Raw genomic sequence first — 8,658 nt, forward strand, 5'->3', positions numbered from 1 at the left:
TATATCTGTCCACGGTTCAATTCCCCCCTCCCCTCAAAAATCTTTCTAATTTGTGACCTTTTGATCTTTTACTTATTGTTTTCGCTTCTGGGTTTAACACTTGCCTGCATGCTCTCCTTTTTTTCTTCGGACTTGCTAAATTAAACAGACAAGATTTCTTGGTTTGACATGTGAAAGGAATTGGCGCCGTAGCCTAAGAGAGGGAGGGGTGAATTAGGCAAACTTAAAACCTTAATTTATGGCTCAAGCTAGTTTGCACAAAACATAAACTAGATCACGTTTTCATTTAGTGTGAAACTCTCATCCCAAAACAAGTTTTGCAACCTATAATCAATCCTAGCTTGGAACTACTCTAAGGAAGTAAAGCCACACAAGTTGTAAGTATGAAGTGCGAAAACGTAAAGAGGGATGAGAGGAAGTAAACTCTTGACGCGAGGATTTATCCCATGGTATCGGTAGGCACAAAGCTACCCCTAGTCCACGTTGCTGAAGCACTCACCAAGAGTATTGCTTTCCGATCACCAAGTCTCTTCCAGGGCACCCCATTGACTTGCACAAAGGCTCGGCCACTAAGTCTCACGCCAAGTCTCCCAGTCACCTTGATGCCGCCTTCACTACGGAGCTTCCCACGAAGGAGGGGTCTCCTTGTCCCCCGCACAAAGCCGTCGTCGCCGCTATACACCAAGCCGGAGGGTTGAAGACATGCCAGCGAGTCACCAAGAATCCAAGGGGTCGGTACACCAACATTAAAGTGGTGGTTCACTCTAGAACCAAACACAAGGCAAGTATACCTTGCTCTCTCACTCTCTCTTGGCCTAATAAACTATCACTAACACTCTTAAAGCTTGTGTTAAAGCCTATGTATGTGATCACTAAGCACTATGGTGGCTAGGATGTCCTCTTGAATGTGTATGAGCTTCCTCTAGGCCCCAGCACCTTCAAATGGCCGGGTAGAGGGGTATTTATAGCCACAACCAAGAAACTGGCCATTGCAACTCACAGCTGCATTTCTGCGTCTGACCGACTGATCCATTCAGGCATGAGTGGTACCACCGAATGAATTGGTGGGCCGCTTCGACTAGTCGTTGGGCCGCTGACTTGCGGGCCCTTTGCGCATCACCGACTGATTCGATGATTTCTTCCTTGGTATGACCGAATGATACTATCAATCTAGAGCCGTCTGCCTTCATCCCAAACTCACCGACTGATTAGGTGAGGTCTTCATGGTATTGACCGAATGATATTGTCAATCCAAAGCAGATCTTCTTCCTTCCGCCACCCTCACTGACTGATTCGGTGACCGTCATCTTGTCACCACCGAACATTACTATCAATCTAGGGAGGTTTGCCTTCATCTCAGACTCACCAATTGATTCGGTGCTCCCTTTGGTGGCTTGACCGAATTAATCTGTCAATTGCATCGGTGAGGAATCTTTGCTTGTTTTGATTGAAACTTTTTACTCGGACTCCAATTTTGATGATATTAGACTCTATGAAAAGCTTGTGAAATGCTCTACAAGATTCTCTAGAAATATAACCTATTTGATCAGTCAAAATATAAATATTCATGGGATGCTTCCAATTCATTCCTCTCAGTGTCCCGGCTTTGGAGGTTTTCTTTGTGTTGCATCTTTGGAACCTATAAAACCCTACAAATATTCATTCTTGACACACATGTTAGTCCCAATGACTATGTTGTCACTCAATCACCAAAATCACAATCATGGCCTAATGGGGCCATGTATCTTACAATCTCCCCCTTTTTGGTGATTGATGACAACACAATCAAAGCCAGTATAAATTTGCAAGAATTGATAAATTGAACCACTTACCTTGCTGGAATGCTTACCACTATCCAATCTTGGACTTGGCCTCCCCCTAAGTCCATAGTTTCACCTTGTCTTGTCCCCCTTTGCTTCTCCCACTATGACAAAATTTTTGAATTTGGTATATGGGTCTTTGTATTGGATTTCTTGTACCCCAAACCTTTTGAATTTTGTATGGGTCTTTGTATTGGATTTCTTGTACCCGAAACCTTGATTGACTCCATACTTCCACACTTCTCCCCCAATCATAATTGCTTCGATTCCACACTTCTTCCCCTTTGGAATCAAATCACCTAAATGGCCTAACAACACAATATGGCTCAAAGGGAAAAGTTAGTAGCCTAGGGAGTTAACTCCATGAATCATGATCCATATGGGATGATATCAATGAAGATACCACTTGAAAACTTACTAAGATGGATTACAAAATCATGAAACTAGCATGACATGAGCTAAATTCTCCACAAAAGTGTGCACGACATGATAATGTGAAAATGAAGTGCACAACTAGATATTTGAACAAGAGAGATTAGACCATATCATGCACGGAGGTAGCTCTAAAAGAACAAAAGAATTGACAAGGATACCAATTGAAAGGGTTTGAACCTTGCATACCTCCGGGGGATGATTAGTTACCTTGATTGTACCACATGAAAGAAGTTGAGTGAAGAGCACTTGGTACACCAAGGAGAGCAAATATATGAGCACATAGCCTATGTACTAGATATAGAAATTAAGTTCGATAGAGCATGACTCAATATGCATGAAAGCATATGTATTACTCTAATCATGCTTATAGAATTGCACCGGAAACGCGCCGTCAAGAGACTACAAAAGATAAGCTTGCAAACATGTTAGTCTCCAAAATCACAAACCATAGAATGAGCTACCCCTTAATATGTGCATTTAGTATTTGAATCACCAACCAAATATATGCACATGTTTTTGACAACATTGGGAAGCTTATCCTATAGCTTGTGCTCATGATACACAAAAGAAATACATACCTTATGAAGTCCATGTACCATGAAAGCGAACAACATGTAGTTTTCTACACACTTATCAAACCATGTAGGTTGCTGTTGGCGCTCACCAACGTCACCACTAGGATTGGGTGATCCCAGATGGCGATGTCCGCGAACGCCAAGTGAGATCTGAGGAGGTACGACATGAGGCCGAACTCTTCTCAAAAGTGATTATGGATTAGGAGTGAAATTTTGCGGCAAATCAAAACCGGTCATACACTATCCTATTTTCACTTTAAAGAGAAAACAAAGTCGAGTTAGCCTGTTTCGCAACTGAATACCAATTTCAATTTTGTTCATAACCTTGCCTATTTGTCTTTAACCTATGCCTTCCCCGACAAAGGCGCCAAAAATGCTTGTTGGTGCTCACCAATGTCACCACTAGGATTAGGTGATCCCAGAAGGCGACGCCGCGAACGTCAAGGGGTGCAGGTATTTCATGAACCATGGATAAATCTGCAAGCGCACGGAATACCGCTATAGCATTTTATCCGGGAGTATTCCGGGGTGTCATTTATATTTCCGCAGGGAAGGTGGCGGTTAAGGGAATATATATGCGGGTAGTTGAACTAATCTTAATTGGATATTCCATTGCATAAATATGGGTAAGATAAATAGTATGATAAGGTAGTATGACACACAAGTTTACATTCAGCTCTAATTATTCTAAAGGCAGGGAAAAAGGAAGAAGCTAGCAGCTCGGGTCTTATATACTTAGTTAGCTATATCTATACTATTTTATGATTAAATTAACATTAGATTAAACTGGTACAGCCGGGAGACCGCTACTAGCTTGACAGGAGAAACCCGACCAAACCATACGGCTCTTTATGGACCTCCTGCCCCCCAATCCGAATGTGGAGGATTACTAGGGCACGGACAGGGTTGTCACCACCTGCCGGCTACCTCTACAAACCATGGGAAAGGACGACATCTAGTAATACTTAATTAATCTAGACACCACGTCTATATTAACTAGCGATACTCTAGTATCCCGAGCGGAGCCTCCACCCTTCGGATGGACAGACATCATACTAGAGCAAACATATGAATACTGGAACAGCTCCCAGAGTTCTAAAGCTAATATGCTAATAATCTCATGCACAGGGCAATAATGCAACCAGATCATGAAGTAGCGAACATATCAGGTGCAAACCAACCTCTCCGTGCAAACTATGCAAACTTCAATCTAGGCCATCGGATCAACATCCAAGGGGAGGGACGCAAGGGGGTGGGAGGGGGGATTTGCAAAAGTGTGATTACCCAATCCACGTGTGGGCAGTTAATTGTAAAATTACCCAATCCCCCATGCCCTTGGATGTTGATCCAGTGATTGAAGTGTGATTACCCAATCCACGTGTGGGCAGTTAATTGTAAAAGTGTGATTGAAGTTTGCACGGTTTGCATAGAGAGGTTGGTTTGCACCTGATATATTCCCCATGAAGTATATGTCTGACATCTTAGGATATAAATCATGCAGATATCAGTAACTATAAGTTAAGTCTATTACAAATGACCGAGAATTACAAAGGAGAACTAGGGACGAACTCATACCGAGACTCCTGAGCAACTTCGGGGACCCGATGACCACTACTTTCAACCTAAACTCCACTAACCTATAGGCTAAAACAAGAGAAGAACTTGAGCTTGCAACTTGAGGTGTGTCTCTATTCTTACCCTCCCCCCTCTCATATTTATAGGAGGGAGCCATGGCCTTCACGGGCATGATCAGCAGCTGAGCTACCTTGAACCACCTTTTAGGACCAATGAGGAGCAGCCACATCACAGAGTTGAGGAAGTGGGGCCCACGAGCCGGTCGGCCGACTGGGCTGGTCGGCCGACGGCCTGTCGGCTCCAACCGACCCCAACTTCGGGGATTGGGCTGTCTTGAGCTGCCTCTTGTCCAAATAATATGCAAGGCCTCTTGTCTTAATGCTTTTGACCTGCAGGTGGGCCTCTTTTGATCCAATTCAGCCTCTCATTTGTGCTTTGATTTTTCGATGATTTCTTCCTTGGATCCAAACATGCTTGCAACCTGCATTTTAGCTCAAATACAAGTCTTGCATATTCTATAGGGGTAAAGTGTGTTTAGGCATTTATTTGAATAAAGATGTGGGTAAGGAATGCAAACTCTTATGATTTTCTGATGAAGTTGACACTTGGAATTGGTCGTTATTGAGCATTAACAAGATCCCCCAAGCTGTCCTTTGCTCATCCCGAGCAAAGCAGGATAAATCAGGTTGTTGATCAGAAAATCACTCTGACTCTTACCTGCCTGTTATGTCATAGTCTATACCAGAGATATTCATCTATGAATTTGAATGATTTGGCTTACGTACCTTTGCCTTAGTTCCTTACTCATCCATGGAGCTTTTAGCCTTCTCAATGTCATGAGCTGTTGAGAGCTAGAACGGTTCATAGAGCAGTACTCTATTTACTTATAGATCAGCAATTCATCTGGAGGTTTTCTTTTAAATTTTTTTTGAAACCAAGGTCATGTTCCTCGAATGATCCTCTTGAATCACTCAAAGTGTATAGTTTCCTTACCGGGGTAGTATTTGACTTTTGTACTTCCTTACTCAAGATAAAGTCATTGTGGAGCTCAAGGTAGGGCATAAGAACATGGCATACTTGTATTCCATATATTTTAAAGTCAATGAGTGGATCCATGGAGAAGCAAATCATACAATCAAGATCAAGATGTTCATGTGTGTGAGTGGAAGGATGGATAATGGTATGACTTACTCCTAATTGTGAATGGTCTTCTCTCTCTCTTTATTTCATCCCCAAATTTTTATTGTATATTTTTTTCAGATGTGGCTACCCTTTTTTTTTCTTTTCTGGGTCATGCTTCTTGGCATGCCTTCTTTTTCTTTGGGGCAACCATAGTCTAACACATATTATTTTCAGGGATGTTATCAAGAGAGAGTTTGACATCACATGGAGTATTTATTTGGTAGATGGTGGAAATGTTAATTCCTAGTGTAGGAATTTCTCAAGTGGATGTGGACGTGTATGTGATCTTGATCAAGAGAGTATGAAAAAATTCTCACTAGGGTCACAAAATTTGACAAAACTCAATGAAATAACAAGAAGCATATGTATAAGGTTTTTCATTAAGTATGACATATGGCTATGGTAGAAATTTATCATCATTGAGGAACTCACCTTTTTTTAATTTATGAAAACAAAACTTCTGATTTCAAGCATTTCTTAGAACAAGATTGGAGAGCTCTATTCACCATATCTATTCTCACAACAACTTAGACTTGGATCAAGCATTCGTAACCCACAAGATATTTCAGGCACATGACAATGGTTTAAGATAGCCAACAAACTCAAATTTAAGAGAACTCTAAGCCATAAACTAGACACATTCAGCTAAGCAGAATAGAGAGAATTTCATCCTTTCAACTCAAGAGAAGTTAAAACATACTTACCGCGCATATTGGAAAGGGAAATAAAGCAGTAAATATTTATTTTATTTTTATGAGTTTTTATTTTATTTTATTGAAAAGCAATAAAGGATATAGTTGACTTAGGGGAGAGAATCTCCCCCAAGCTAGCTCTTGGTTTAGGGTCCGATGAGAAGGACCTTTCTCCATACCTGATTAGATTGAGGTTGTATCGTCCGTACCTGGAGAAGTGGTAGTAGACGTTGATGTCTTCTTCTTGCGCCACACCTTCTTGGTCTTCTTTGGTGGTGTAGGTGATGCGGGAGCTGGACCCTCGGTCTTAGGGCTATGGACTTCTGAACCTTCCATTGCTAGATTAGTTGGGGGATCATGGATTTACCAATCTTCCCACGCTGGCTCGGCTGGGGGATCATGGATGTCCCAATTCTCCCAAGCGGGTTTGGATGGGGAGTCATGGATTTCTCAATCTTCCTAGCTGGTTCAGCCCATAATCCTTGCCTCCAACTATCCTCATGAATCAGGAACAATTCTTTCTTGTTTTGGAACCTAAATTTCATGGTCCTTCCCATGATGTGAAGACTGATCTTCCCTATTCCAACATCAATCTTGGCCTTGGCATCTCTTAGGAACGGCCGCTCGAGTATGAGCAGAATCCCGAGATCGCCTTCCATATCGAGGACTACAAAGTCTGTGAGTATGAAAGTGTCCTTGACTTGCACCAAGAGATTTTCAACAATTTCCTCAGGGTATCTTACAGTGGAGTCGGACAACTACACACACATCATGGTAGGGGAAAGAGCAGGATAGCCTAGTTCCTCAAATGTTACCTTGGGCATAATATTAACACTTGCTCCAAGGTCGCACAGAGCTTTGTCGAAGATCAATCAACTGATCATCGAGGTTTCGGGATCCTCCCTGATAGTTTCTGCCAATTCTCCCCATGGTCCTTTTGTGGGCCATGTGAGTTTCTCTGCATAGCTGGTAAGAGATGATTTTCTAGATGGCTTACGCCATCTAGTAGTCACAGCATTGATGCTCTCTAGGGTAGATTCGGGTTGCCCTGGGATCTTTCCTGATTCAGCAGCAGGAGTAGCAGCAGCTAGCTGAGCGAGTTTCAAGCATCTTGTTGAAACTCAGCTGGTTCTTGGTGGCAGTGGAGAAGCCATCCATCTTGGAATAGATAGTCTCCAAGGATTTGTCGTTGGCGGCCAATTTCTTCTAGATTGACTCATTGATCTTTGCTTAGCCGTAGACAAGATCCCTCAAGGTATGTTGGTTAGGATTGAAAGAATTTGAATTACCATTACCTCCTTGGTAGTATGGGCGTGGTTGGTTCCACCCCTAACCTCATTGTGGACGAAATCCATTGTTGTTGTTGCCGTGAAGGTACATTGGTTCTTCTTGGGTTTCTGGGAAATCATTGCCAGAATGTTCGGTATTCCGACAGACCTCGCACGTCATGTGAGCATCCAAGGCTTGAAGTGTTTGCATCCGAGCCTTGTCTTGGGAATAATCCTCAAATTTCTTGATGTGGAGATCAATCTTTGCAGCGAGCATGTTCATCTCCTTGATGGAGTGCATGCCCCGCTGATCGACTCCAACCTTGGTTGGACACCATCTTCTCGATTAATGATGTGGCTCTATCAGTGGTCAGCAAGAAGAAAGCTCCATCCGCAGTAGCATCCACATGATCATGGGCTATCTGAGTTAGCCCATTGTAGACGTTCTAAAGAATGAGCCAATTGTCCATCCCATGGTGTAGACACATAAGGATGTACTCCTGAAGCCTCTTCCAAGCTTCAGAAATTGACTCATTAGATGTCTGCTGGAAGCTTGATATCTTTCCACGAAGGGCATTCGTCTAGCATGTCGGGAAGAATTTTGTGACAAATGCCTTGGCACATTTGTCCCAAGTGTCTACTGAACTCTTGTTAGCATAGAACCACTGATTCGCTCTCCCCAAAAGAGAGAACGGGAACAGACGGATCCGGATCGCATCTGTTAATGTTTTGTAGCGTCACGAATAAAATCCGAGCGCACTGATATCGTCGTAGGCTTTCACCCAAGAGTATTTCAGGGTATCGTATCCACAGGGGAACGTGAGTATACTATCTAAGGCTCTAACTCATTCAAGGACACCACACTACTGAAGAGATAAGGGGTTGAGAGGATTTACTAAGGCTCAGAACCTAAGATAAGATAAGATATAGAGTTATTGTTTACTTTGGGCTAACAGGTTCCCCTGGCTAAAAGCCAGATGCCCTGAAAAACTGCGCACTGCTTTGTAACCGAACGTGGAGGATTGCTGGGCTCTAACAGGGCTGTCACCACCTATAGGATACCTCTACAAACCATGGGGTATAAAACAACAAAGTGGTAAAGTCTAGTCTA

General features: G+C 42.7%; 1 non-coding gene across 1 annotated transcript; it reads left to right on the forward strand.

Moving 5' to 3' along the window:
- Positions 1–8,015: 8,015 nt before the first annotated feature.
- On the forward strand, positions 8,016–8,122 carry LOC120646553. Its single transcript, XR_005664458.1, has one exon. It is a non-coding gene; the product is annotated as a small nucleolar RNA R71 (small nucleolar RNA).
- Positions 8,123–8,658: the final 536 nt, after the last annotated feature.

The sequence above is a fragment of the Panicum virgatum genome, chromosome 8K, assembly GCF_016808335.1.
Source record: "Panicum virgatum strain AP13 chromosome 8K, P.virgatum_v5, whole genome shotgun sequence".
NCBI classification, from domain to species: Eukaryota; Viridiplantae; Streptophyta; class Magnoliopsida; order Poales; family Poaceae; genus Panicum; species Panicum virgatum.